Genomic DNA, 27,898 nt, shown 5'->3' with positions numbered 1-27,898 from the left:
GAGCAAGGCAAACCACTGCCAGAGCCTCCTCATACTGTCTCTGGGTTCATATTCATGTTCTTTCCAAGCATCATGTGTCCTCTCACCTGTATCAGCTTCACAAAACAGTTATGATGTAATCGAGTCTCCAGAAATTTCCAGTTCAAGAGGGATTTTCTCTTTGGGCTTGGAGGAACCCAGGTAAAATAGGATTCTGGGAAAGAGAGCTAAGGAGCCCTCTTCTGTTTGAAAGAGCTCAAGGGAAAGGTAGACTAGTAAGGCAGAATGACACAGATGCAAAGAGTTATACAGAGCTAGTAGTTTCACTGTAGAGTCAAGTTCATAAAAATATCTTGTATATAGCTCAGAAAATAAAGTTACTTCACTAAACTAGTAGGATTTTTACCTCACTTAATAACTCCTGTGTCTTTTTAAGTATAAATACTGAATAACTTAAATGGTTACACTGACACTGTTTAAGACTTTCCCCAAAGACACAAGCTTTCTCCCAGGGTCTCGCTGGGGCCTCAGGGTTTCACATGTTATCACATTGCCCTACAGCTTTCCAAAGTTGTTTCTGGGTCTTAATGCCTGACACAGGTTCTCTTTAGAGCCTATGCCCAAGGTTTCAATGGGGCCTTCAATTTTCCTTATGTTTTCATGGAATCAAGAAAGCCATCACCAGATTTTCGGTGGGTCTGAACACTCATGTTCTCATTGTGACCTAAAACATTCCACATGTTCTCAGTGTGGCTAAAGTCCATCTTCAAAGTCTTATTGAGACTTTCTGCTTTCCCTAAGTTCTTGATAGAACATAAAGAATTTTTTTTAAGATTTATTTTATTTATTATATGTAAGTACACTGTAGCTGCTTTAAGACACACCAGAAGAGGGAATCAAGTCTTATTACAGATGGTTGTGAGCCAACATGTGGTTGCTGGGAATTGAACTCAGGACCTCCAGAGGAGCAGTCAGTGCTCTTAACCGCTGAGCCATCTCTCCAGCCTGAACATAAAGAATCTTACAGGTTCTCTCTGTGCCTTAAGGCTTTTCAAAGTTTCTGTTATTTAAGGACTTCCTGAAAAACTCAACAAGGCCTAAGGCCTTTCCAAGGCTCTCCATGGGTCCTAAGGCCCTTCACAGGTTGACACTGGAGCCTAAAACATTTTGTGATTCTTATTGTTGTCTAAGAGCTTCCACAGGTTTTCACTGCCACCCCAGGACTTCCCAGGTAGTCAGTGGGGTCTAAGGCCTTCTGGCCTTTTCTAAGTTCTCACTGGATCATAAAGCCTTGCCAAGGTTCTTATTAAAACCAAATGCTTCCCCAATTATTCAATGGTACTTAAAATCTAAAATTCATCTCTGGGTCTTAAAGCCTTGTTCTCACTAGGGACTAAGGCATTATCCTCGGCTTCATTGTTGCCTAAAATATATCCTGTTTTCTTCAGATTTATCAGGTAGGTGTTAGAGAGGTTTAAACTGTCTCTGTAGGCCATGTCTGTAGTCTACAGTGTTATAGAGGTTCCCACTGAGGTTTAAAGGCCTCTTCAAGTTCCCACTTAAGATAAGGTCTTCTACACAGTCTCACTGAGAACTTTGGTCTTTCTCATTTTTAACTTTTGCCTAGAACCTCTCCAGGATCTTGCTTAGGCTTAAGACCTACTTCAGGTTCTAACTATGACCTAATCGATTCTCTGAAGAATCACTGAGGCCTAAAAACTTCTACACATGAGAACTGGTATGTAAGGTCTTTCTCTGAATTTCACTGGGGAATAAGAGTTCCCAAGTTGTCAGTGAAGCCTTATAGCTTTATAGAACCTCACTAGTGTATCCCTTCAGCAGACTCTTACATGGACCAAAGGCCTAAAAACCTAAGAGCTTTCCCTTTGTGGTAGTGAGATAATGGGGAAAGTTTTAAGACACAGCCTTTCAGTGAGAATCAGGGAAGGCCTTATGCCCAGTAATGTACTAGGTAAGGTTTTGAGTGCCAGTGAGAAATTAAGAAAGTTCTTAGGACCAAGTGAGATACAGGGGAGACCCTGAGAAGGCCTTAGGCACTAATTAGAATATGAGGAAGGAGCGGTTCCTCTGAAAATTGGACATAGTACTACCAGAGGATCCAGCAATACCTCTCCTGGGCATATATCCAGAAGATGTTCCAAATGGTAATAAGAACACATGCTCTACTATGTTCATAGCAGCCTTATTTATAATAGCCAGAAGCTGGAAAGAACCCAGATGTCCTTCAACAGAGGAATGGATACAGAAAATATGGTACATTTACACAATGGAGTACTACTCAGCTATTAAAAACAATGAATTTATGAAATTCCTAGGCAAATGGATGGATCTGGAGGGTATTATCCTGAGTGAGGTAGCCCAATCACAAAAGAACTCACATGATATGCACTCACTGATAAGTGGATATTAGGCCAGAAACTTAGAATACCCAAGATACAACTTGCAAAACACATGAAACTCAAGAAGAAGGAAGAGCAAAGTGTGGACAATTCTCCCCTTCTTAGAATTGGAAACAATCACCCATGGAAGGAGTTACAGAGACAAAGTATGGAGCTGAGATGAAAGGATGGACCATCCAGACACTACCCCACCCAAGGGTCCATCCCATAATCAGCCACCAAACGCAAACACTATTGCATACGCCAGCAAGATTTTGCTGAAGGGACTCTGATATAGCTGTCTCTTGTGAGGCTAAGCCAGTGCCTGGCAAACACAGAAGTGGATGCTCATAGCCAGCTATTGGATAGAACACAGGGCCCCCAGTGGAGGAGCTAGAGAAAGTACCCAAGGAGCTGAAGGGGTCTGCAACCCTATAGGTGGAACAACAATATGAACTAACCAGTTCCCCCAGAGCTCATGTCTCTAGCTGCATTTTTAGCAGAAGATGGCCTAGTCAGCCATCATTGGGAAGAGAGGCCCCTTGGTCTTGCAAACTTTATATGCCCCAGTACAGGGGAAACACCAGGGCCAAGAAGTGGGTGTGAGTGAGTAAGGGAGTGGGGGTGGGGGGATATAGGGGACTTTCAGGATAGCATTTGAAATGTAAATGAAGTAAATACCTAACAAAAAATTGGAGAAAAAGGGGAAAAAAAAAAAAAGAATATGAGGAAGGCCTCTGTAGAACTGTAAGAGCCTGGAGAAGGCCCTAGGTTGAAGTGAAACCTTAAAATGGTGTTAGTGACTAGTGAGAGAGTAAAGGCCTATGACAGAGTAAGAACCTGGAGAAGACCTTAGGCCCCAGTGTGAATCTTGGAAAGACCTTGGGCCCCAGTGAGTAGTCAAGAAGACATTAGACTCAAAGAAATCCTTGGGAAATGCTTAGACCCATGTGAGAATCTCAAAATAAATAAATAAATAAATAAATAAATAAATAAATAAATAAATAAATAAATAAATCTTAGATTCATTTTACAATCTCAGGAAGGCCTTAAGTGTCATAAGAAAGAAAGTAGGTACTTATACTTGTAATAAAAGTTATATTTTGTTATGTTGAGGTTCTTCACAGAAAATTCACACTCAAGTTCATAACAATAATCCTAGGCCTACCTTTTCAATGTTGGTCAGCTTTGTGGCAGTCCCAAGTTTTCACTAGGGCCTATAACCACCCAATGGTTCTTACTGAAACCAAAGAACTTCCTCAGTGACAGATTATAAGAAGAGAATGCAGTTATAGGTGACCCAAAGGTTAGTTTTTTTGACTCTCGAATAAGGAGTTCAGCGGCTGCTAGTGTAAGAATACAAGGTGCCCATCCCTGGATACTTAGATCTAGGGTTTTTTGACAGGTATGCAAGAGAGGGTCCCAGTTGGTGACCTAGGACTCCAAGGGCAAATCCTCATTGGATCTAACGTTTCTCCTATGTCATGTCTAAAGCTTTCCCCAAGATCACATTGCATCTTAAAGCCTTCTCCAGTCCCTCTCTGGGGCCCTAGGCATTACCAGGTTCTTAGTGGCACCCAAGGCTTTCCAAAAGTACTCCCTGGGACCTAAGGCCTTCCCCAGTTTTTAACTGGTCATAAGGCTTTCTCAGTTTTTAAACTGGGGCCTAAGGCATTCCTCTGATTCCCATGTCTGTGGCTTTCCCAAGATTTTTCCTGGGATTTCAGAGCTATTCACAGATTCCCACCAAGTCTTCGAGCCTTCCTTGGAATCTTATGAGTACTTATATCTGGTATATGTCCCCAGTCAGAACCAGGAAAGTCTTGAGGCCATGGGTGATCATAGGGAAGCCCTTAGACCCTACATAATTAGGAGTTTAGATACAGAGAGAAATAAGAAAAAGCTCAAGATCTCAGTGAGAATGTGGAGAAACCTTAGTCACCAGTGAGAAACTGGAGGTCCCAGTGAACCTTAGGCTCCAATGACAAACTAGGGAAAGCTTTAGGTACCACTGAGAAGCAAGCAAAGTCCTTATGTCCATGGGCAATATGGGGTGAAGATCTTAGGTCCCAGGGAGGACCTGGAAAGCTCTGAGGCCCTAATGCTATTCTGCAGATAGCTTCAGGTGCCAGTAAGAACCTGAGGAAGGTCTTTCACACCAATGACACCCTGATAAGGCCTTAGGATCTGTTGAGTATTGTAGAAGGTTTTAGGCCTTAGTGGCAACATGGAGATGCCATAGGACTCAATGAGCAATTGGAGAATGCCTAGGCATTAGTTTGCAGTCAGAACCTAGAGGAGGCCTAGGTCTCAGTGAGAACCTGAAGAATGTTTTAGACCACAAAAAGAACATGGGCAAGGACTTCAGACCCAGTGAGAAACCTATCAATGACCACACAAAACCTGTGAGAACAAGGAAAATTTAGACTCTATGGAGACTCTGAGTATTTCCTTGCGTTTTTACAAATAAAGTGGACAAAGCTAAGAACTAGCAAGAACAAGGGTGTCTTAGTTTGTGTTTCCATTGCTGTGAAGAGAAACCAGGACAAAAAGCAACTCTTCTCAAAGACATTATTTAATTGGGGCTGGCTTACAAGTTCTGAGGTTCAGTCCATTATCAATGGGGAACTGTGGCATTGTTCAGGCAGGCATAGCATGGGAGGAGTTGAGAGTTCTGCATCTTGATCTGAAGGCAACCTGGAAAAACATCTTGATCTTATTAACCAGACTTAGGCCTGTATATGAGACCTTAAAGTCCCATTTCCACAGTAACACACTTTCTCTAACAAAGTTACCCCTCATTCAAACAAGGCCACACTTCCTAATAGTTTCTCATGACCCAAACATAATCAAACTACCACAGACAGAAAGGCCTTAGTCTCCAGGCCTTTGTTCCCTGTAAGAGTCTTCTGAAGGCATACACCAGTGAGATTCTATGAAAGGCATAGGCTCCACTGACAACATGGGAAGACCTTAGTCCCCAGCAAAAATCAAGGGAAGACCTTAGGAACCAGTGAGACCCTAGGGAAGTCCTTAGGCCTCAATGATACTTTGGAGAAGGGCTTAGATAAGGGTTTTAATGTGGAAGAGGTCTAAAATGCAAGATGCTGGAGAAGGTTTTAGGCAAAAGTTAAAAGCTGAGAAAAGCTTAAGGTTTTAATTAGTTTATGTTCTAGGCCTTGTATCAAAACGCAAATTTGGAGAATTCACTTAGGGATAGTGAAACCTAAAAATAACACCTTAGTCCCTTGATGAGAATTTTGGCAAGGCTTTAAGACCCAGAGACAAATATTAGATTTTAGGTACTATTTAGTACCTGGAGAAGCATTTGGCATCAATGAGAACCTTGGCAAGACTTTGTGACCTAGTGAGAACTTAGGGAAGGCTGGAAGGCCTTAGACCACTGGGGAAGTCCTTAGGTGCCAGTGAGATCCAGTCTAAACTCGTAGACAACAATAAGAAACATGGAAAGCCTTAGGGTCCAGTGTCAACCTATGAAAGGCCTTAGGACCCATGCAAAACATGGCAGCCAGATGCACCAATCCATCCCCAAGCTGGGACTTAGCCAGCTCCAGTGTCACAAAGTAGTTGGGGTTTCCTGAACCTAAAGAAGAACAAAGGACCGTGGGGCAGGACTTCCTGTGAAGCAGCCTTCACAGCTGAGGATCAACAGTTGAAAAAAGGATAGCTAACTTTCCAAAACCTTCTCACAGGCACAGCATGCTGATCTGGTGATCTCTGTCTGAGCAAGCTTTCCAGTGCTTGCTTTCTCATATCCCCGACGTCTAAACAGGAGAGGGGGCAGCCAGACCTGCTGTACAGACTGCTTGCACTGCAGCCTGCCTGAGACTGGGACATAGATGGCTCCGAAGTGCAGATGCTGCAGGTCCTTCTACAGTTAACTCCTCCCTGCAAAAAAAAAAAAAAGTTGGCGAGTGCTGCAGTGTCCTGAATCGAACACCAGAGGGAGGCAAAGGCACAAGAAGTTCCAGTTCAGGTAAGATTTGATATATATGCAGGGCAGTGATGGTGTACGCCTTTAATCCCAGCACTTGGGAGGAAGAGGCAGGTGGGTTTCTGAGTTTGAGGCCAGCCTGGTCTACAGAGTAAGTTCCAGGACAGCCAGAGCTATACAGAAAAACCCTGTCTTGGAAAAAACAAACAAAAAAACAAAAAACACCCCCCCAAAACAAAACAAAACAAAAAAAGAATATATATATATATATATATATATATATATATATATATGCACACACATATATATACATACACATACGTACATACACAATAGAAAAGAAACACAATAGATACTTTTGGGTTTTGTTTTGTTTTGTTTGGTTTTTTCGAGACAGGGTTTCTCTGTGTAGCCCTGGCTGTCCTGGAACTCACTTTGTTGACCAGGCTGGCCTCGAACTTATAAATCCGCCTGCCTCTGCAGGGATTAAAGGCGTGCGCCACCACTTCCGGCTTACTTTTGGGTTTTATGGAATGGTTCAAACATGATGGATTTAAAAGAAACTGACACCTTGCCAGTTATCATTATTACAATGTTAAGTATTTTGGTTTACCATGTCTTCTCACAGGACAGGCATGTATATAAAACATTGAGTCTTAAAAAGAGATTAGAAGATTTTATAGGGCAAAAAATACAGGAAGATGAAGGTTGGAGACAAGAGCTAGAAAAGATGCTACAACAATATATACAAAATTTCATATATCAGACTGAACAACAGAGAGATAGCAATAAAATTTGGAAGCAGAACCTAGAGGGTGATTTACTTAAGTTAGTAAATCAAAATCAAGTAGATGCTACAATATCAAAATTACAACATAAAGAAAAAATGAAATGATGGAAGCAGGGTCTAGAACAGAAGATACAGGAATTTGTAGGGCAAAGTGAACAACAGAGAGAGAAATTTAAGACTTGGAGAAAGGGTCTAGAGGAAACACTGGAACTAATGGTACAGGAATTTATAGGTCAAGATAAACAAAGAGAGACAAATGAAAGTTGGAGATAGGGGATGGAGAAGGAATTAGAACAAAGAATGAAACTTCTCATAGATCAGACTGAGCAGTAGAGAGAAAATAATGAGGATTGGAAGCAAGACATGGAGGAGAATCTTTTAAAATTAATCAATAAAAATAAAATAGACACAAGAATATCAGAATTACAATAATTAAAATGTGAATGCAGAACCTTGAACAGAGAATACAGGAAGTTATAAGACAGGATAAACAACAAAAGGAGAGATATGAAGCATGGGCAAAGACCTTAGGGGAGGAACTTAAGGAACTTAAAATATTAATTAGGGGAAAATAATCAGGTAGAGACAAAAGATAGAATTAGAGAAAGCCAACCAAAGATTGTTAGAAAACAAACTTTAGTTTATATGGTTAGTATACAACAAAGACCAGCAGATGATGATCACCCACATAATCATCAGGAATTATAATGGCAACCCGAGAACGTTAGAACTGAGGAAATTTAAGGGGGGAGGACTTGGGTCCTAGTGAGATCCTGAGAAGCCTTAGGACTGAATTAGAATATTAGGAAGGCTTCTGTAGAGCTCCGAGTACTAGGAAAGGCCCTGGGTTCCAGTGAAACCTTAAAAAGATCTTTGTGAATAGTCAAGAGTCTAAAGGCCTTTTGACAATGTGGTAACGTGGGAAAGCCTTGGGAACCAATGAGTACTCAAGAAGACATTAGTCACCAAGGAAATCCTGGGAACATGCTGAGACCTGTGTGAGAATCTCATGTAAACCTTAGATTCAAGTTAGAATTTTAGGAAGGCCATAAGTTCCAGTAAGTATCATGAGCAAGAAGATAGGTACTTGTTCAATCACACACTGATTCTCACTGAAGTCAAAGGCCTGCCTCAGTATGGCAAGCATAATTTTAAAAATCCCTTTTAATGAGGCTTAGTCAGGAACCCCACTACACCCAAGTCTGCTTCTAATAACCAAAAGCAAGTGAAATCACTTACTAAAGATAACCCGACCTTTTCCTGCATGAGCAGACAATGCCACCCTCCCCATATATAAGCAGAGACCAAGAGCAATGCATATCACTTTGCCCCATCAGGACTGCTGAAGACATTGGTAAGACACTATGTTGGTTATCCCTGTGGCTGGAGTCTCCCCTGGGGTCCTTTCTTGAACTGGAACCTACAGTGAGAGACAGAACCCAATGTTTAGCTAATTAACCTCATGCAGGTGAGCAGCTTGGGTAGATAGAGTGAGGTCCAGAGTTAGGAACTTGGGGTATAAACTTCATGTGAAGTCCCTAAGCTCAAGAATAGATACAGCTATTGTTATAACAATTGTGAATTTCTATCTACCTTCTAGCTTACAATACCCAGTGAACAACTGGGGAAGGCCCTAGATCTCAGTGAGGTCTGAAAAGGCCCGAGGCACCAGTGAAACACAAGAAAGTCCTTAGAAAGTACTTTGAACCTAGGAAGTCATTAGGACTCAGAGAGACTCAGTTATATTCTGGAAACTACCTTACACTTCAATGAGAACCTGGAAAAGGTATTAGGCTCCTGTAAATAACTAGAAAAAATTTCACCCTAGTGAAATCATGGAATGCCACCAAGTCCCAATGAGATGCTGGAGGACTTGCGCCCATGGAAAACATGGTACCCCTAGGAGATCCTAAGCAAGAATTTAAGACTTTACGAGAATGGATCCCAGGGAAACAATCCAGAAAGCCATAGACGTGATTGAGAATCAGGGGAAGGCCTTAGTCCCCAGTAAGAATATGGAGACAGCTTTAGGGTCAGTGAAAAACTGGTGGAGGCCTTAAGTCCCAATGAGAACTTGAAGAAGGCCTTAGGTCTCAGTGAGGACCTGAGGAAAACCTTGGGTGTCAATATGAAAGGACTTAATCCCAGGCAGGTACTCAAGAAGGCTTTAAGACGCAGTGAGATACTGGGGAAAAATTCAGACCTGACTGAGATCTAGGGGAAAACCTTAGGACCAGTGAATACTTGGGAAAGCCCTAGGGGTCTAATATGTACCTAACAAAAGTTTCTATACAACTGACATACTTACAGGAGAAGGCCCTAGCCTTTTCTGAGTAAGTACTAAATGCTTCAGAACCTAGTGAGAAAGTTAGGCAACACTAGGAACCTAAAGGAAGCCTTAGACCCCAGTAATATCCTCGAAAAGTCTTACGAGCTGTTGAGATACCGTACAAACACATAGGTCAATAGAGAAAGCCTTAGGTTCCAGTGAGATTCTTGGGGAGGCCTTAGGCCAACGTATACACCTGGAGAAGGCCTCAGACTACAGAGAAAACCTTGGAAGGACTTTAGTCCCTATAAGCACCTAGGGAAGGCCGTAAGAAACCCAGTCAGAACCAAGGTAGAATAAAGCCTTAGGCCTCAGTGATAACCTGGGGGAATGCCTTACCATATTGGTATTCTAAGAATGGCCTTCCACACCACTGAGCATCTGGTAAAGGTCTAGGCTTCATTGAGAATCTGGGGAAGGGCACAGGTCCCAGTAAATAAAGGGTAAAGATCTGGGGCTCCAATGCAATTCTAGTAAAAGCTTAGAATAGTGAGAACCAGAGGGAGGTTGTAGGACCCAGTGAGTCCTGAGAAGTCCTTAAGACCCACTGGTATTCTGAAGATGATCTTAGACATCAGTGAGAATTTGGGGAAGGCCATAGGCCCTGTAAGTATCTAGGGAAAGTCTTAAGTCCCAGTGAGAATCTGGGAAAGCTTGAGACACCTGTGAAACACAGGGAAAGTGTTAGATACCAGCGATGTTTGGAGAAAAGGCTTAGGTCCCAGTGAAGCCTCGAGAAGCCCTTAGTTACCAGTTACATGCTGGGGATAAGCTTAGAATCTACTGGGGAAGGCATTAGGTCCCAGTGACAACCTGGATAGACATTAAGTCCCAGTGATATATAGGAGAAGGCCTTGTGCCCCAGTGAGCCTGAAAAGGCCCCAGATAACAGTAAAAATCTTGGAAGGCCTTAGGGACTTGTGAGTACTTATTGCTGGTATAGGGCCCCAATCAGAATCTGGCAAAGACTTCAGGACAGGTGAGATCCTAGGGAAGTTTTAGACCCTAGAAAATTAGGCCTTAAGATACAGAGAGAACCCAGGGAAAACCTAAGACCCAGTGAGACTGTGGAGAAAACTTTGTCCCCAGTGAGAAACTGTGGTAAACCTAGAACCCCATAAGAACCAAGAGAAGGCCTTAGGCTCCAGTGACAAACTAGGTAAACCATTAGGTACCAGTGAGAACCTAGCAAAGTCCTTAGGCCCAAAGGAGACATGGGGGAAGATCGTAGGTCCCAGTGAGAATCTGGGAAGGCATGTAGCCAAATGCATATTCTGGGAATAGCACCAGACCCCAGTAAGAACCTGAGGAAGGTTATTGTACCCCAGTGAGTACTTGGAAAAATGTTAATGGTCAGTGAGTTCCTGGTGAAGCCTTTTGACCATAGATTGGATGGACACCCCACAGTAAGAACATGTAGAAAACCATACAGGCTAAATAGAATGTGGCAGAATCATAGACTAATGAGTCTTGGAAAGGTTTTAGACTCCAGTAAGAATCTTGGGAATGCCTTGGGTATCAGTGAGAACCTGTGAAGGCCTTAGATCCTAGTGAGACCCAGCAAAGGCCTCAGGCTCCACTAAGAACCTGAAGCAGACCTCAACTCTACTCTGAAATTCAAGAAGACCTTATGCACTGTGAGTACCTCAGAAAGGTCTTAAACCCCATTCAGACCCTTAGACCATCGGCCCCAGTGAGACCTAGTGAAGATTTTCACACTCAGTGTGTAACAGGGTCCCAGAGCTGAATAGTTCCACAGAGCTTAGCACAACTATAGACAGCATGTAAATGAGGAGATCAGGACTGAGTTGGATGCTACAGCAATGATCAGCCAGCTCATGTGAGCTGTGTGGTGCAGGTAAGAATGAGGTACTGACCCATGATGTAACACTAGAGTGTGATTGGCTAGAGTGTGACTGCCCCCTTGTAACTAATAAAAGCAGAGGCTCACAGCAGGAAAAGGGGGATTATCAACACTTTGAAGCCAACTGCTGCTTAAGCTGTAGGAAGAGCTGAAGTTCAGGAAAACTCATGAAAGACTGGTTGAAACTCCTGGTGACAATGGCAGATAAATTATTGGAAAAAGTAGTTTTAAAAAACCCACCCCTAGCATATATGATCACACAAGAATGAAGAAGTAAATTAATGGTTTTAAAGCCATGAAAGTGAGTGCAGATGCCGCAGAGAGGAAATCATTTGGAACAAAGAATTTGGAACTGCCAAAAGGAAAGCTAAGTTTTAAGATGTGAAACTGAGGAACCTCCAACAAACCCACAGTAGCAGAGCCACTGTTACAGCACACAGCTAGTAAAGAAGTTCTTGCAATATTGATGAAAAGTGGCCATAAAGACAGTCTAATGTGCAAAAGGCTCACCACTAATGTAAATAAAAGATTGTGAGTGGGGTGGATCAGACAATCCCTTTAAAGGTGCTGTTGTAACCCAGAGCCCCTGGCAAGGCAGACATATCTCTCCAAGTGACATCTTCCAGAGGAGTCACAGTATTTGGTAACAATGATTAAGAGCAGCTTAACAAATAGAAATTAGACCACACACTCCTCAAGAAATAAGTCAATTGAGACAAGAATATGCCCAGAATGGAATGAAATATGCATCCTATATGATAAAGCTCTGGGGAAAGGAGGGCAGACACAGTAATGCTGTTAGAATTAGAGATGAGGAAAATTAAGAATATAGTAGAAAACATAGCGGTGTATGAAGCTTTAGAGCTGTGGGAAGCCACATGTGCCGTTGCAGAGTGGCACTGACTACTGCTGGCCACCACGCATAAGTTTGGACAAACAACCAATGTGTACATATGCAGTAAAGTTTTTTGCAAAGACACTGCCTGGCCCGGGCATGACAATGAGGTTCTGTAAGGTACTGAGAGTATAACCAATCAGATGTGAGACATGCAAATGAGGTATGGTAATGAGGCTCTGTGAGGTACAGAGAGAGAGTAGTCAATCAGATGAGGAACATGCAAATGAAGCGTAGTGCATAACCAATCCGGGTGTGAGACACGCCTCTCCTAGGCCTATAAAAGCAGCACCAGTTCTGGGCTCGGGGTCTTTTTGCCTCTACAATCAAGCTCTCCCAATAAACATGTGCAGAAGGATCCTGTTGCAGCGTCGTTCTTCCTGGCCAGTCGAGCGCGTGCAAGAAGTGGTGCCGAAACCCGGGACAAGAAACATCTTCAGGCACGAGCGAAGACCCCCTGCTACAGGGAGTATTCAGAACTGCATCACAGGGAAGGAGCAGTTAATAAAGGTTCCCGCAAAACAGACTGCTGAGAAGGATCCGGAGTGGATTCAGAACTCTTCAGCTGAGGAATGGTGGTACCGGTAAGTAGAAAGAAATTAATGTGAGAGGCATGCTCTCCTACGAAATAGATCCGATAATTGTTGCTGGGGTTGCTATCTTTCTTGCCTTGATCTTATATCATGGCTTTAATTGTCAACTCCCAAAATGTAAAGATACAAAAAATAGTATAAAAAATAATAAAAAGCAGAAAATTAAGTCAATTTACCCTCCTCTCGAGGACTCTGAGTCGTTAGAATTGTCTAGCTCAGAGGATTCCGAATTATCAACAGGAGAGGAGGAAGATTTGAAGGAGGCTGCTGCGGAGTATGAGGCAGAAAGATCTGGTCCAATAGGGAGGAGTTTCAGTGCTCCCCCACCTACTCCGCCTTATGCAGATAAGAAAGCAATTGGCAATGGTCACTCTTTTTGCACTCCTAAAGGGTTGCAAAAAATATGTCAGGCTTTTCCTGTTTTTCAGGATCATGCTCAACAGCGATATTATGAGCCAATATCGCATAAACAAGTAAAAGAGCTAGCAGAGTCAGTAAGGACCTATGGAGTTAATGCCTCATTTACTCAGTCCCAAATTGATAGATTGGCTCACAATGCCATGACTCCTTTTGACTGGATGAGTGTGGTAAAGGCATGTCTTACGATGGGACAGTATCTAGATTGGAAGTCTATATGGCATGATCTGTGTTTGAGTCAGGCCCGTGCTAATGCTACTGCAGGGCAACAAGCATGGAGCTTTGAAATGCTTACAGGTCAGGGTATATGGACAAACAATCAATTAGGATACCCAGTGCAGGTCTATGATCAAATTAATCAGGCAGCAGTTAAAGCTTGGAAAGCATTGCCTAATCGAGGAGAGGTATCTGGTAACTTGACAAAAATTATTCAGGAAATTAATGAGCCGTTCTCTGAATTTGTGGCTCACATGATGGAAGCAGCAGGACGTATATTTGGTGATTCTGAGGCCGTAATGCCATTAATTGAACAATTAGTTTATGAGCAATGTACCAAAGAATGCAGAAATGCTATCACACCATGGAAAGGGAAAGGGCTACAAGCATGGATGAAAGCCTGTAGAGAAATAGGAGGACCTCTTTCAAATGCAGGGCTAGCTGCCGCAGTTTTGGTGGCGCAAACAAAAGAAATAACCTGCTATAATTGTGGACAAACAGGTCATATGCAAAAGCAGTGTACAAAGGGTAGAAAGAGTAGGTTTGAAAAGACAGAACCAGGTACTTGCCCAAAATGTGGGAAAGGAAGACATTGGGCAAATGAATGTAGATCAGTCAGAGATATAAAAGGAAGGCCAATACCTCAGTTTAAAGTACAACAGCCAAAAAACGGAGTGAGGGGCCCCCATCCCCAGGGCCCCCAAATGTATGGGGCATTTCAGACCACAGTGTCCATGAGGCCACCCAGAGACCGAGGAGAGCCACTCCGGGTTCAGCAGGATTGGACATCTGTGCCACCTCCAGAGTAATTCTTACACCTCAAATGGGGTGTCAACCTATTTCATCAGACTTTAGAGGTCCCTTACCAAAGGATACAGTGGGCCTACTGTTGGGTAGGTCCTCTTCTGCTTTGAAAGGATTGATGATACATCCCGGAGTTATAGACTCAGATTATGAGGGACAAGTTAAGATTATGTGTTCTGCACTCCGAGGTATTGTAGCCATTTCTCCTGGAGATCGCATTGCTCAATTACTGATTCTTCCTAGTTTGCATAACATGTTCCCTAGTAGCCAGGATTCCCGAGGAGATAAGGGACTCGGTTCTACAGGAACTAATGTGGCCTACATATCTTTAGATTTGGATAATCGTCCCACTTTACAATTACAAATAGAAGGAAAAACCTTTCAAGGTATAATGGATACAGGAGCAGATAAAAGCATTATATCCAGTAATTGGTGGCCCACTTCTTGGCCTGTTAATCAATCGTCACATAGCTTACAAGGATTAGGATATGAGGCTACCCCAACTATAAGTGCAAAATCCTTACAATGGAAAGATAAAGAAGGAAGGACAGGGCTTTTTCAACCTTATGTACTCCCTTTACCTGTAAACTTATGGGGAAGAGATGTGTTGTCAGCCATGAACTTTATATTGACTAATGATTACTCTCAGAAAAGCAAGGAAATGATGAAAGGAATGGGATATATACCTGGACTAGGTCTTGGAAAAAACTTACAAGGTAGAATTTCACCAGTTAAAGCCACAGAAAAAGTAGATAAAAAAGGGCTGAGTTTTTTCTAGGGGCCACTGAGGAGCCTTTGCCCATTCCGTGGCATATGGAGGACACAGTGTGGGTGCCTCAGTGGCCTTTACCCTCTGAGAAGTTAAAAGCAGCTAAAGAATTAGTACAAAAACAATTAGACCTAGGACATGTGGAACCCACTCAATCACCCTGGAACACCCCTATTTTTGTTGTAAAGAAGAAGTCAGGTAAATGGAGATTGTTACATGACCTAAGAGCCATTAATGCACAAATGCAAGTTATGGGTCCTGTACAAAGAGGACTCCCCCTACTCTCAGCTCTACCTAAGGATTGGAGAATTATAGTAGTAGATATTAAGGATTGTTTCTTTTCAATTCCATTAAATAAGAAAGATAAACCTAAATTTGCATTCACCTTGCCTTCTATTAATCATATGGAACCTGATAAAAGGTACCAATGGCGGGTATTACCCCAAGGAATGGCAAATAGCCCTACAATATGTCAGTTATATGTAGGAAAAGCTTTGCAACCGGTTAGGGATAGTTTCCCCTCCTTAAAAATTTGTCATTATATGGACGATATAGTGATTTGTGGACCTGAAGAAGAAAGTATATAGCAAGCTTATGGCTTGCTTAATGAAACTTTAAAAAATAATGGCTTGATTATTGCACCAGAAAAAGTACAGCAGTCTAATGTTAGTCATTTTCTAGGAGCCACTATTACTTTACGATGTGTCACCCCACAAAAGATTAGTATTAGAAAAGATCATCTAAAGACACTAAATGATTTTCAAAAATTATTAGGAGATATAAATTGGATTAGGCCTTATTTAAGGATCCCTACTTCGGAATTAAAACCTTTATTTCAAATTTTGGAAGGAGACTCACATATTACCTCATTGAAACAATTAACACCTGAGGCTTCTGATGTTCTTAGGAAAGTGGAAAAGGCGATCCAAACAGCACAGTTAACTCATATAAATGAGCAATAACCTTTGTGCCTATGCATATTATGCACCATCAATCTGCCAACTGCTGTGTTATGGCAAAATGGTCCTTTAGTATGGATACATCCACATATATCCCCTAATAAGACTATAGAGCATTATCCCACCATGGTAGCAAATATGGCCCACAAAGGGATAAAAACATCAATTACTCACTTTGGAAAAATGCCTGATAGCATAATTGTCCCTTATACTGTCGCACAAATGCAAATACTGTGTGCTACTATAGATGAATGGGCCATTCTTAGATGCAGTTATTCTGGTTTAATTGATAATCATTATCCTAAACATCCGTTATTACATTTTATGTTATTACATCCAGTAATATTTCCAAAGGTAACGGCTAATACCCCTATAAAGGGAGCCATTGATATTTATACAGATGGATCCAAAACAGGAGTTGGAAGTTATGTAATCAATTAAAAGGCTGTAAGGTTGCAATTTACACCAGGAGCCCCTCAATTGGTAGAATGTTTGGTGGTTTTAGAAGTTTTTAAAAGATTTCCTATGCCCATAAATATTATCTCTGATTCTGTTTATGTAGTTAATGCGGTTCTAGCATTAGAGACTGCCGGAAATTTTAAGCAGTCTAGTCCAGTATCTGAAAATTTGAGGAAAATACAAAATTGTATTTTGATGCGTGAGCATCCCTTTTATATTCAACATATTAGAGCACATACATCATTACCTGGACCTATGGTTAAAGGAAATGCAATTGCTGATTCAGCCACCAGAGATATGGTTTTCCTATCACAAAGCTCTATAGACAGTGCTAAGAATTTTCATCAGCTTTATCATGTCCCTGCTTCTACATTATGACAAAAATTTAAGCTCACACGAACAGAAGCCCGAGATATTGTCCTACAGTGTGGTAAATGTGTAGAATTTATTAATGCACCTTCCGTGGGTGTTAATCCTCGCAGATTGCGACCCCTAGATGTTTGGCAAATGGACGTCACGCATATCCCATCTTTTGGGAAATTACAATATGTACATGTATCCATTGATACCAGTTCTGGTGTCCTACATGCCTCTCCCTTGACAGGGGAAAAAGCAGTTCATGTCATATCTCACTGCTTAGAGGCTTGGGCTGCATGGGGCAAGCCCCTAGTGTTAAAGACAGATAATGGTCCTGCATATACCTCTTCTAAATTTAGCCAATTTTGCAAACAAATGCAAGTAAAACATATTACTGGATTGCCCTATAATCCACAGGGCCAAGGCATCATTGAGAGAGCCCACCGCACTCTGAAACAATATTTGCAAAAACAGAAAGGGGGAATAGAGGCTATGACGCCAAAGATGGCTCTATCCCTTACAGTATTTACTCTTAATTTTTTAAAATTGGATGATGCTGGAAGATCACCAGCTGAAAGGCATGGACAATGGCCTCAATCGCCCAATGAAATGGTCAAATGGAAAAATGTCCTTGATAATAAATGGTATGGCCCGGATCCTATCTTAATCGGATCCCGGGGAGCTATTTGTGTTTTTCCACAGGGTGAAGAAAATCCACTTTGGGTCCCGAAGCGACTGACAAGGACCGTGAAAGAGCAAGATGAACCCCAAGATGATTCTCCTGCTCCTGATGATTGAAACCAGGATAAGTATACCTTTATGGGCCATAGTAAGATCATGGCCAGTACCTTTACCAGTACATTCCAATTCTTCTACCTAGCCTTTGTTTTTTGCAAAGGAATGTTTTTTGGATGTGCCTTATGCACGACAAACTCCTCAAGAGCCATGGGTGTATAAGAGTACTAGTATTCATTTAAATTATACATTATGCTTTGTGCATAATGTGGATAAACCTTTTACACCCTGTATATTTTTTAAGAAAAAGATTATCTCTAATTGGGCAGATCAAATTAATACTGCTGACACTATAAGTCAGATAGCAGAAAAAAGTCTGAAGCATTGCTTACCCTGCAAAGGGTGGATTCTCATATCGCCTCAGGGTTAATGTTAGTGAATCAGAGAGTGGATATTTTACAACATGACATGGAACAGATGATGGATGTCATACAAATGTGTTGTGTGGCATTCACATCGCATGTATGCATTACTCCCAATAGGTATATTAATAATTCTTTTATTAAAAGTACAGACCTATCGAATTACCTGAAGGGGAACTGGTCGCAGGAGCTGGAGAGGTTGCAGACGAGACTGCAGATGCAGATCCTGAACCGTAATGGGACCAGAGTGGAACCAGTGACCCTCGGAGACTTTACCTCTTGGCTTACCTCTGCTTTTTCTTACTTTAAGGAATGGGTGGGAGTGATTTTGTTTGGTGCTGCCATATGCTGTGGACTGGTGTTCATGCTCTGGTTGGTATGCAAATTCAGAACCCAACAAAAACATGACAAGGTGATTATAACTCAGGCACTTTTAGCTATTGAAAACAGCTCCTCCCCTGAAATTTGGTTATCTATGCTCAAGAATTAGTCAGCATCTGAGTTCTCTGCTCTTGCACTCCACAGCACTGAGATGAGAGAGACTCAACGATCATTGATCAGCCCTTGCACATCACTGAGGTTTCCTCATTGCAAGCGATAGAGTGATCATGATTTCACCACTAATTCAATTTTTGGCTGGCCGCTTTTGCAGAGTTCGCCCTAGGTCATTTAGCAGTTATTGTCACACAGCACTGCGGTATCCAGAGACAGGCAACTTTCCTCGTGCACAGTCCAACCTAAGACATGGGGTCCAGTGGCGATAGGGTTACCCTATGACGGGTAAGGCTGTGACATTAGAGGAACGACCTAAAACAGGAGCCACGGCAGATGGGCATAATTGCACAGGCCTAGTCCAGCCTCATTTTATTAAAACAAACAGGGGGAGATGTGGGAAGCCACATGTGCCGTTGCAGAGTGGCACTGACTACTGCTGGCCACCACGCATAAGTTTGGACAAACAACCAATGTGTACATGTGCAGTAAAGTTTTTTGCAAAGACACTGCCTGGCCCGGGCATGATAATGAGGTTCTGTAAGGTACTGAGAGTTTAACCAATCAGATGTGAGACATGCAAATGAGGTATGGTAATGAGGCTCTGTGAGGTACAGAGAGAGTCAATCAGATGAGGAACATGCAAATGAGGCGTAGTGCATAACCAATCCGGGTGTGAGACACGCCTCTCCTAGGCCTATAAAAGCAGCACCAGTTCTGGGCTCGGGGTCTTTTCGCCTCTACAATCAAGCTCTCCCAATAAACGTGTGCAGAAGGATCCTGTTGCAGCGTCGTTCTTCCTGGCCAGTCGAGTGCACGCAAGAAGAGCAAATCCTAGATACTGCTCTAGGCAATACACACCTTCTCCTGGACTGGATAACGGTTGTGGGAAATACTAAAATGAACAAGTTCCTGTGCTTCACCCCACTACTCTGCCCTGTGGTCTCCCAACCAGTTCTTATCTCATGGAGACTCTGACTCAGAGCTCCAAAAGCTCTCCACCCAGCTCATTAAACCTGTGCTTTGCCTCTCTATCTTTCTCTCATGAACCCAGACGAGCTGACCTGTGAAGGAAAACACAATACAAAGTTAGTTCAGAAACTACAGTAACTCAATTGCTGGGCACAACAACTAAAATCCTAATCTTGTAAGCCTTATTAAATCTAAATCCTCCAGTGGCGAATCCTGGCAGATCCGCCATTGAAACAGGGAGACACTAGCAGCTACTTCTTGTCTTCACTCTATCTCCATCCAAAAGGATGACACCCCCCTTCCTCTCTTCCCCTACCTAACCTGGAAGTCCCTTCTACTTGCCCAGTGATTGATTGGCTCCTTTATCCATTAGGGGATGGTTTACAAGAAGTTACCTGAGTACTTGACTCACTCCTCATCTGCAACCCCTCCCAAGAAAGCGAAATTAACATCTAAATTCAAGCAGCACTAGTCCCATCCAGAACAGGTAACCACCGCCTAGAGATAAGCATTTCCATCTTTTGACCTTACAAAATTTGGAGCAGTCACAAAATAGAATATTTCCAAGAGTCCAGTCAGCTCTTGAGAACACTAGGAGTACTGTGGTTTATATATAATAAAGTAGCTTTACCACAGGATGCTTCAGAGGATTACCATCACATATGAGAATTAATTTGACAAGACCACTCACTTCAGAACTGCAGAACAGTTTTTGAGGTAATTGATTTCTTTAAAGGATACAGGGAGTTAGACTGAGAAAAATTATTAACATTAAATGTAATAAGGAAGCAATTTAAACTAAGAACACACAGAATTTTATACCATTCACAATTATTAGACCCTTTGGCAGAAAACCTGGAATGCCATTTGTAAATAGAAACCCACAGAGAGATACACCAAATAGGATTTGGAAGGACTAAACCTAAGCCTTTTTAAAAGAGAACAGAAGGCCACTACAAAGGTGGCTACCAGTACAAAGGGACAATCAGCGTCCAAAACATACACCTTTCAATAGGAATCATGTTAGGTGCCAATACCACCATGTATTATGTTGCCCCTAAAATCTAAGAATAAGAAGATAAAAGTTAGATGGCTATTTGACACAGGCAGTGATGTTAATATATACACAGGACAACCAGACACTATACCAAGTGAGAAAAAATAATTATATATGGAGTGGCATGAGAATCCATACTACCTGTACGTAAATTAGAATTAATGGTATGTGATAAAATAATTCCCTTGGATTTTGCATGTTGGAGAGCACCAGAAAATATTTTAGGCTTTCCAATGATCTGAAAATGTTTTCCTGATTGCCTAAGTTTTAAAATGTTTGCTAAAGCAGAATGTATTTTAGCAGAAGTAAAAGTAGAACCTGTAAGGCTCCCAACAAGTAAACCCTCATTCATGCCACAACACCCAATTAGAGGAGGAAGTGAGAAGATATCTGAAACCATTAAACCCTCCTAAGGAAGGAGTAATTGAACTAACTCAAAGCTTCCATTTCAACAGTCCACTTTGGCCAGTTTTAAAACTAAATGGTAAGTGACCAATGACAGTAGATCATAGGAGAATTAATGAATTGCCCCCTAAACTGCCAGAAGAACTACCAAATGTTGAAGATATTTTTATGAGGATTAAGAAAGCAGCATAAAAAATGACTGTAGATTTCTCAGACCTGTTCTTTGGCATGCCACTACACCCATAAAGCAGAGAAAACACCACATTGGCTTGGCAAGGAAGACAATACCAAGTTTTAAAACAACCAGAAGTATACATAAACAGTCCAATAATTGCTCACAACATTCCTTAATGCTCACTGGATAAGGCCATGTCAGCACCTAATTCTGTCATATATTCATATGTTGATGAACAGTTCCTAATAGGACAAAGAAAGGAAAACATACTGAAAACAGTAGACCAAACCATACAAGCATTAAGGTGATGGTTGGACCATCAATAATGATAAGGCATCAGGACCATATATGAAGGTCAAGTTCTTGGGTGTAATGTGGTCCACTACAGGACCGGAAATATTTCCAGAAGTCATAAGTAAGTTAGAACAGCTTAAAATACCAACCAATAAAAAAGAGGTACAATTTCTTATAGGATTGTTTGTGTATTGAAGACAACACATACCATATTTACAAGTCATTCTGAAACCCTTGTATAATATTAAAAGGCATGCAAATGATTTCATTTTGGATAAGGCCCAAGAACAAGCTGTGAAAACAGTGCTAAAGTATATAAAGGAATATTCTAAGCTATACAACATCCGAGCAGATGATACAGTATATTTAGACATACAGGAAACTGGAATATCTTTGCCAAAAGAAATGCTAGAGAATGGCAGTAGACTTCTGTTGTAAATGCTTCCCATAGTTAGGAAACAAATTCTCTCTATTTGAGAAAACAATTTGTATAGGATATAAGGCCTTAAAAACTTGTCACAGCATGCTGCAGAACAAGCAAGTAATATTCAGAACCAACATCCTGGCCCTAGGTTGGATCAAGGCACCAGAGGAAGCATGGGCTGGTCTACAGAGGAAGGGAAAGCATTAGAGTGGAAATGGTACTTCTCTGGTTCACTGTCTGCAAAGAGGTTGGTGCCAAAGGCATTTGAGTCGATACTTAAGACCGACTGCCCTATGACTCCACAGGAATTATCAATCATCCCAAATGCCACCCCTCCCCAGAAACAGGTACTACTAGGGCATTGGTGGACAGGAGAATCTGGTTTATGGATGACTCCATAACCAATAAACAGAATATGGTCTTGTGAAAAATGGCAGCCTACAGCTCAGGGGATGGAATGGTGATTACAGAATAAGGAACAGCAAAATCTGCACAACACACAGAAGTAGCAGCCAAGCTAGTACCAAAGAAAAAGCTCAAAGAAAAACAAAAGATACTGCATTTATTTATGGACCCATGGTGTATAGTCAGTGAGATAGCCATATATGGTCAGGAAAATGAAAATTGAGTGATTGGTCTTGGGTGTACAACATTACAGACAGCCATGAGTGCTTACTGACCCCATTCCACAATCATGGACAACAACAGTGACACCAGGGAGAAAGCCACAATCTTGCACATATAGCACTACGACACATATGTGCTACATAGTAGGAGTAGATGGTAACATTTCAAGGACACAGAATCCCCAATATAGATTATGATTGTCTGAGCAAAATATCAATACCAAATGTAATAACAAGCTTTGTAGGTAAGAATGTTATGGGCCCACTTTACAAACGTTTGAGCCATAACTTTCCAACCTTTAAAATCATGAACACAGAAAAGTTGGGACTGAATTTTAAGAACAAGAAAAGGTGTCAGCAATGTCATATCCATGTAAATGGAATATCCCATTCCATGTAAATGGAATATGCCATTATTATTTGGATACCCGTTGAAAGGCATACTGTTGAAACTCAAAACTTAAAAATGACATATAGAAAATAACAAACATAACAGGACCCTGGCAAACCATTACCTTTCTAATGGTGGGTTTAATAGGCAGTTCCATACTCTTCTTGCTTGGTGAGAAGGACAAAGGTAATAGGATGAAGTCCTACAGTCAGTTGAGATCAATCTCTGATACAGTACTAGACACACAGAGGTTGGATTGCCTCATACCATTGGACATTAAAGTAAACCACACTATGAAAACAAAACCAGCCAAAAATGTTACTATATTTAAAGAGACACAACTAATACCAGCCTTCAATTTTTTTAGGGTAGATGCAGGTAGAATATATTAACCACGTATTACCCTACAATCATACAAAAAATAGGCATGCCACAAAAGTTGAGAGTATTGTATTCTACCCTGGCAACACAGAACTAGACAGTACAGTGGTGAAAAACTTAGTATTTGAATATGTATGGCATCTCAAAAATTAGACATTATAACTTACCATATTATTTTTATTATTTACTACCCAATCCAGGATATAAAAAACAGATGATGTTAGCTTGGACAGCCCACAAACCTAAAGCAAATCATAGGATATAATTTATTATTTGTCCATAACCAGGAAATTATGCCACAATTCCAAACACTCAAATATATCATGTATAGTAGTCAGAGGTAATATAAAATATAATGATACTATGCAGATTAAATTTAAAGAGCCCACTATCCTAGAGGATGGATAATACCACCAGGTAAACCAAATGAGTAACAGCTCCATTTATTGAACCAGACACAACATCACCAGTACAACTCATTCTCTTGCCAAGAATTGGACACATCAAGTAAAAATTATTTAATGGATACAACCACCCAAAACACATTGCCCAGTGTATTTTCTTATGAGCTACAATATTCCTCACAAATAAATATGGAAGAAAATCCCTACAAACATTAGCAGTAGGAGTTATTTTGATTGGAGCAATTATCAGAGGTATTATGGGCAGAAGACTAACAGCAGCCATTGTTCAACCTATAAAAACAGAACTCTATCATATACAAAAAATTAATGGAGATCTTCCGTCCGAACCCAGCAGAGGGTGCCAAGGGCCCCAGAGGATTCTCCACGCCGCAGGAGCCCTAGCACACCTAGCACCTCGTGGTCACTGGAGAGCAGGTGGGCAACAGAAGCAACAGAGCTTCTTGTTCAGGGTCCCTTTGGGCCTTCATCCTCAGCCAGAAGGTGGAGCTGAGACCCAGACCCCTGGGCACCTTCCTTGCCAGAGGAGAGTCAGCCTACAGGGAGGGCTCTGACCCCAGGACTCAGGAGATGGATCAGAGCTCCAGACTCCTGCACACCTGCACTGCAAGAGGAGAGATTGCCTGCAGAGAGTGCTCTGACCACTGGGACTCAGGTGAGAGTTGGACTCCCAGGAGTGCTGACAGAGGTTAACAGGATCACAGGAGGATCAAGCTCCAGCCAGAGACAGCTACAGCATCTAACACCAGAGATTACCAGATGGCGAAAGGCAAACATAAGAATCTTACTAACAGAAACCAAGACCACTGGGCATCATTAGAACCCAGTACGCCCACCACAGTGAGTCCTGGATACCCCAACACAACTGAAAAGCAAGACTGGGATTTCAAATCATATCTCATAATGGTGGTAGAAGATTTTAAGAAGGGCATTAGTAACTCACTTAAAGAAATACAGGAGAACACTGCTAAACAAGTAGAAGTCCTTAAAGAAGAAACACAAAAACCCCTTAAAGAATTACAGGAAGGGGGCTGGTGAGATGGCTCAGTGGGTAAGAGCACCCGACTGCTCTTCCAAAGGTCCGAAGTTCAAATCCCAGCAACCACATGGTGGCTCACAACCACCCGTAATGAGATCTGATGCCCTCTTCTGGTGCGTCTGAAGACAGCTACAGTGTACTTACATATAATAAATAAATAAATAAATAAATAAATAAATAAATCTTAAAAAAAAAAAGAATTACAGGAAAACAAAAAATTAATCGAGGCACAGCCAAAGCATTATATACAGTATCACAATCAATTGGTGCATTACATACAATAGTTAATACCATGGAAACAGAAATACAGGTATTCCAGGAAACATAGAGTCAGGAATACAAAAGGTAAACCTCATTACAACTCATCATAACCTACTTATGTGCCAAATTTATAAATCTCATGTAATAACTAAAGAATTAGATATCTTGATTACAACAGGAATGGGCAGACAAACCCCAAAATTTGAAACTATTCTGGAACTGAAAGAATGTCTTACTGTGCTGTGCACATGTGAATTAAACTTAATACAAATGTTTTTAGATAATGCACAGAATAGATATGAGTAAAAATATACTACAAACATATAAATTGTACAAAACACCATACACACAGGAGGAAACCTGGGCAATATCAACTGACCACTTCATATGGATATATGTTAACAATATGCCAGTATATATCACTATGGGACAAATTTATAGACTAGGACCCAACGTATATGAATATCCACATGTACCCATAAGAAACATGGAAGAAACAGCGTTGGCATATTCCACTATGTCATAGACTATACAAACTCTGGGTAATTAATGAAAGTATAGCTAGATGCAGTTCTTTAAATGAAAGTACCTTGATGATGATCATATATGATGATAATTATTGTCTCAAAAAACAAACAAACAAACAAACAAACAAACAAAAACAAAACAAAAGAATAAATTTTTTGACCCTAATCAGCTTACCATCCCAGGGAGACCTCTATTCTTGCTTTGCCTCTCTTCCATCTCCATCAGATTCCTGAACCATAACTATAAGCTCCCTTCCCCCTCCCGACTCCCTTCCCCCACACATCCTCCCTGTTGGTTGAGCCCTCTAGGCCAAGCCAAGCTGCCTTCAGCCTGCTAACCCAGGGGGACCTCCATTCTTCTGCTGCCATCCTCCACCTCTGCCAGGGGTCAATCCTGGCTGTTTTTCAGCTGCTTCTCTCTTGAAGGTAGTTGAGGGGGAAGAGTGTAAGCAGGACAAGACTTGGTCTTGCAAGATATTTAGGGTTGCCTTTTCTCTAATAAAACGTTTACCTATCTAAGTTACTTTGCAGTGGTAGCTGAGCTGCCTGGATTCTTCTGAGGCCAGAAACTGCAGTCTCTGGCATTTAGCACCTCATAGTAAAACAGTGGGGGTGGGGGGATTAAGTAAAAGGATTTATTGCAAGTGCTCCTTTCTCTGGTGAATTAGCAAGAAGCCTTTCTGGCTAAACTGGTTAACTCTTTGGGGACCAGAGAGGAAGGAAAGGAAAACAATTAAGATTCTTTATTTAGGCAAATATTCACAGACACATCTACATTTATATACCCACACTCTGGCTGGGCCTGAACATCTCTAGCAATCAACTACACAAGTGTTCATGCATGTTTACATATATACATATATCTCTTTTCAGTGTAAATATGAAAGCTTATTGTATATTTCCTATGATGCACCCTTTACTTATTATTATGTGGAGTGGGCACATTCTATTTTTTTAAGTTTTTAATTTTTTTATTGGTTATTTTATTTATTTACATTTCAAATGTTATCCCCCTTCCCAGTTTCCACAAACCCCCTATTCCCTGCCCTATCTTCCCTGACTCTATGAGGGTGCTCTCCTACACACCCACCCACTCCTACCTCAGCACCCTAGCATTCCCCTATTCTGGGTCATTGAGACTCCACAAAACCAAGGGGCTCCCTTTCCAGTGATGACAGATAAGGCAGTCTTCTGCTACATATCCAGCTGGAGCCATGGGTGACTGTTAGCATTCTGTCTAAACTCTACCCCCACATTTACCTGGCAACAGCCAGGTAGGTTCCATCCCACAGTTACTGGCAACAGCTGGTAATAAATAAAAGAGGCCAAAAAAAGCCCAGGACGAGATGGGTTTAGTGCAGAGTTCTACCAGACCTTCAAAGAAGATCTAATCCCAGTTCTGCACAAACTATTCCACAAAATAGAAGTAGAGGGAACTCTACCCAACTCATTCTATGAAGCCACAATTACTCTGATACCTAAACCACAGAAAGATCCAACAAAGATAGAGAACTTCAGACCAATTTCCCTTATGAATATCGATGCAAAAATCCTTAATAAAATTCTCGCTAACCGAATCCAAGAACACATTAAAGCAATCATCCATCCTGACCAAGTAGGTTTTATTCCAGGGATGCAGGGATGGTTTAATATATGAAAATCCATCAATGTAATCCATTATATAAACAAACTCAAAGACAAAAACCACATGATCATCTCGTTAGATGCGGAAAAAGCATTCGACAAGATCCAACACCCATTCATGATAAAAGTCTTGGAAAGATCAGGAATTCAAGGCCCATACCTAAACATGATAAAAGCAATCTACAGCAAACCAGTAGCCAACATCAAAATAAATGGTGAGAAGCTGGAAGCAATCCCACTAAAATCAGGGACTAGACAGGCTGTCCACTCTCTCCATACCTATTCAACATTGTACTTGAAGTCCTAGCCAGAGCAATTCGACAACAAAAGATCAAGGGGATACAAATTGGAAAAGATGAAGTCAAAATATCACTTTTTGCAGATGATATGATAGTATATATAAGTGACCCTAAAAATTCCACCAGAGAACTCCTAAACCTGATAAACAGCTTCGGTGAAGTATCTGGATATAAAATTAACTCAAACAAGTCAATGGCCTTTCTCTACACAAAGAATAAACAGGCTGAGAAAGAAATTAGGGAAACAACACCCTTCTCAATAGTCACAAATAATATAAAATATCTTGGCGTGACTCTAACTAAGGAAGTGAAAGATCTGTATGATAAGAACTTCAAGTCCCTGAAGAAAGAAATTAAAGAAGATCTCAGAAGATGGAAAGATCTCCCATGCTCATGGATTGGCAGGATCAACATTGTAAAAATGGCTATCTTGCCAAAAGCAATCTACAGATTCAATGCAATCCCCATCAAAATTCCAACTCAATTCTTCAACGAATTAGAAAGGGCAATCTGCAAATTCATCTGGAATAACAAAAAACCTAGGATA

The 27,898-nt window shown here is 41.3% G+C and overlaps 2 long non-coding RNA genes across 2 annotated transcripts; one reads left to right on the top strand and one right to left on the bottom strand.

The window, feature by feature from the left end:
• On the top strand, positions 1-12,602 carry Gm39117. Its single transcript, XR_870063.1, has 3 exons — positions 1-180; positions 6,092-6,375; positions 12,565-12,602. It is a non-coding gene; the product is annotated as a predicted gene, 39117 (long non-coding RNA).
• Gm6471 lies at positions 4,936-25,950 on the bottom strand. The gene is made up of 3 exons (XR_003946686.1): positions 25,584-25,950; positions 6,190-6,287; positions 4,936-5,075 (listed from the first exon to the last, which is right to left on the bottom strand). It is a non-coding gene; the product is annotated as a predicted gene 6471 (long non-coding RNA).
• Between the last annotated feature and the right edge of the window lie 1,948 nt (positions 25,951-27,898).

The sequence above is a fragment of the Mus musculus genome, chromosome 7 (assembly GCF_000001635.26).
Source record: "Mus musculus strain C57BL/6J chromosome 7, GRCm38.p6 C57BL/6J".
NCBI classification, from domain to species: Eukaryota; Metazoa; Chordata; class Mammalia; order Rodentia; family Muridae; genus Mus; species Mus musculus.
The sequence above is the reverse complement of the archived record's forward strand: the minus strand, read 5'-3'. Positions and strand labels throughout refer to the sequence as shown.